Raw genomic sequence first — 3,159 nt, 5'->3', positions numbered from 1 at the left:
TTCATCAGTAACTGTTTAGGAGTGTTTGTGTATCAGTTTCATCTTTGATTAATTTGAATATGTTCTAAAAGTATTTTGAAAATATCTTTGTATTTCTCTTTCAAAAACACTTGAATCCACTTTGGTTAACATTTAATAGTAATCTTTGTTCTTTCTCATTAAATTTAATGTTATTTTTTTTAACTTGCAAGTGAATATATTGTTTGGGATTTGGTGTGCATATTGTTAAGGATGGCAAGCATAAGCTCTACAACGTTTAATTTTCCAGTTCATTTTAAGTCCAGAAAAAGGTTCTACAAATCAGTTAATTACATATTATAGCCTGCTTAAGATGCTGAAAAGAAATTCTTAGCAATGTCGTCTCCATAGTGACTATGATTCTTGGAACTTCCCTCATGAGTTTGTCTTATGCTTCCTTGATTTTCTCTGTGGTGTGTTAAGTGTGATGCAAAGATGGTGATGGGGAGTTTAAGAGGGAAGAAGATGATGTTCGTCAGTGATTCTTTGAAACCGAAGAATGTATGTCTTCTTTTATGTTTCTTAGTTCACAAATCCCAGAAAGTTCAAAATCCAAAGACATCTTTGGTTCCTTCACCCTCTTCTCTCTCAAGGTAACTTTTAATATTTGGGCATCCATTGAAGTAGCTCTGCATAACGTTCCTGCTAGGATACTGCTCAATCAATTCTATGTAGGATTACAATGCAACGATTGAGTTCTATTAGTCACCATTTCTTCTACAATCGAATTGAGATAATGATATTGTTCATATAGTATTAGATCAGATTATGAGGAAAGACTCCATCAGTAAACAGGGTAGGCACTGGCCAGACGTTGACATAGTTGTGTTCAGCACATACTTTTGGTTGAGAACTAACTTCAAGATGAAGATCGTGTATGTTTTTAATCTTGAAGTTAAAAACTTTGCTCCAAACAGTTTTGCAATGTTTCCAACCTTTATAACTTGATGCATATAATATATATTGTTTTTTTTTTTTTTTTTTTTGACGTCGAAAGACCATTCCATTACTCAAGCTAGAGGTGGTCTGGGTAACCAGACCATTAGTTTTGCTTTTAAAAGAATGTATTTGCAGTTTCAAATGTTATAAATGTTTTATGCCACTGACGTAATGGTCGAAAAACCTCTATTCATATGTCATTTTAAAATAACACCCAACTTCTATATATAGTCAATGGCAATACATATCTCCATGTTATATTCTAGACTAAATATTTTTCTTTTTTAAAATATAGAAAACATATTTTTTTTAGCCTACAAGCAAATGTTGTAGAGTAAGTATGCATTATGCAAAAGAATATATATATTTAAAATCCATACGCAAAAACATAAAAATTGTTATAGGCCTCTTTCTAACACATGCAGACTCCACTATGAATAAGAATAAAATAAAACAATATTGTCATCAAAATTTATCACAAATCCACATTTGTACATCTATAATTATGAGTTGGACAATTAGTTAATTTGAGACAATCCCAAAGCAAGAATAATCGAAAAATAAAAATGCTGACACAACCACGATATAGCTTAGTTTATCCATTGTTCAAAAAAAAAGAAGCTCAGTTTATCCACTACGACAAAGGAGAAATGTGTTCTTAAAGTTTCTTCATATTTCTGCTTTCATTATATTTAGTTTGCGTGTCAAATAAAGGTGTTTACAATACGACAATGGAAGGCGATGGGAATGCAAAAACAAAAGCTTTTTTAAAACATTTTGATGCAAGTATCATTCAGTATCAAGAAATGTCATCACCATGCAGCATGCTGGTGGCTGAGCAGAAAAATTAACAACTATACCACCACATACTAATACGTAACACACAACAGATAACCAAATTCTTGAATCTAAAAACAAATATCAACTCGAGCATTTAGTGAATATCAAATTAACTAATATCCCGTCCGTAGGGCGGGCCGGGTATGTTATATTTTAAAACATATTTGATAACGTGGCCCTTATATTAATTCAAGGGATAAGATTGTTGTATTGAAATGAATAAAAGAAGAATTAATATCTTCTAATTGAGATAAGAAAATCTTTGGTTACAATGTTTTAAGTTTTAACCCTAAAATGCGATAAGATTGTTATATTCTAAGAATAGATCATCTTCTAATTAAGATAAGAAAATCTTCGGTTACAATGTTTTCAACCCTAAAATGTGATTTTCTATGTTTAGAGTTAAAATTTATTTTAAAGCCTTCTTCTATCTCTTTATATAGTCGCTCAATTTTCTTTAGTCTCTCAATCTATCTACGTAAATGTACCCCTAACTGGAATTCTTCTATTGTCTACTCGGATAGATCATCTTACCACATCCCATATCTCTCGTTCTCTCGTTTCAGCTAATGTGTATTGTTTCATCAGTTAAAAACTTGTTTACAAGCTGAAGCTAGTGAAAGAGAGACGTGGGATGGTGGTAGAATATGCACGTATTGTTTTTGTTCGTTCTACCAACTAAGTTATTAATTTGTATATAGCCTACTTATCTACCTCTAAATCAATCGTTTATGTTCTGCTTTCATAGGCTTGTGACCTTGTGTAGAGGTTTCACTGGTTGAAACTCATTCACACCGTCTCAAGAGGGTGAGAACTAGAGCATTGATATGCGTCGAATCTGCACATGCTCTACTCGTTTGATATTCTGTAGTGGATCCCTTTATTATTTGTACGTTCTTTCAAAAGAGTTAGCAAGAGTATGTAAGAATACAAGCTCTGTTCAATTACCAATATGTATTTTGCTAATAGGAACACGAGTTGTTATAGAGAAGCTCCTGAGGTTTTAAGAATTGAGAAATCGGCCAAAAAAACACTGAACTTTTCGGATATTGCCAAAACAAACCTGTACTCGAACCTGACCAATAAAACCCTGATCTTTTGTTGACTTTTTTAGTTAATTCACAAACTTACGGTTGACTAACCAGATTAACACACCGTTAACCGACAGTTAAGATAGTGTTAACTAACCGTTAATTATTGCCGTGTAGTGAAACTACGTCGTTTCATTCAGTTGTTTTGTTAAACACAAAATCTCAAGACGACGTCGTTTTGCTTAATTAAAATTGGTGTTGCCTGGACTCGAACCCATGCACTCGTGGTCCTAAGGGGGTTTTGCCACTGAGCTAGTGGACTTTTCGGAAG

This window comes from Brassica oleracea, chromosome C9 (assembly GCF_000695525.1).
Source record: "Brassica oleracea var. oleracea cultivar TO1000 chromosome C9, BOL, whole genome shotgun sequence".
In the NCBI taxonomy this organism is placed as follows: domain Eukaryota; kingdom Viridiplantae; phylum Streptophyta; class Magnoliopsida; order Brassicales; family Brassicaceae; genus Brassica; species Brassica oleracea.
The sequence above is the reverse complement of the archived record's forward strand: the minus strand, read 5'-3'. Positions refer to the sequence as shown.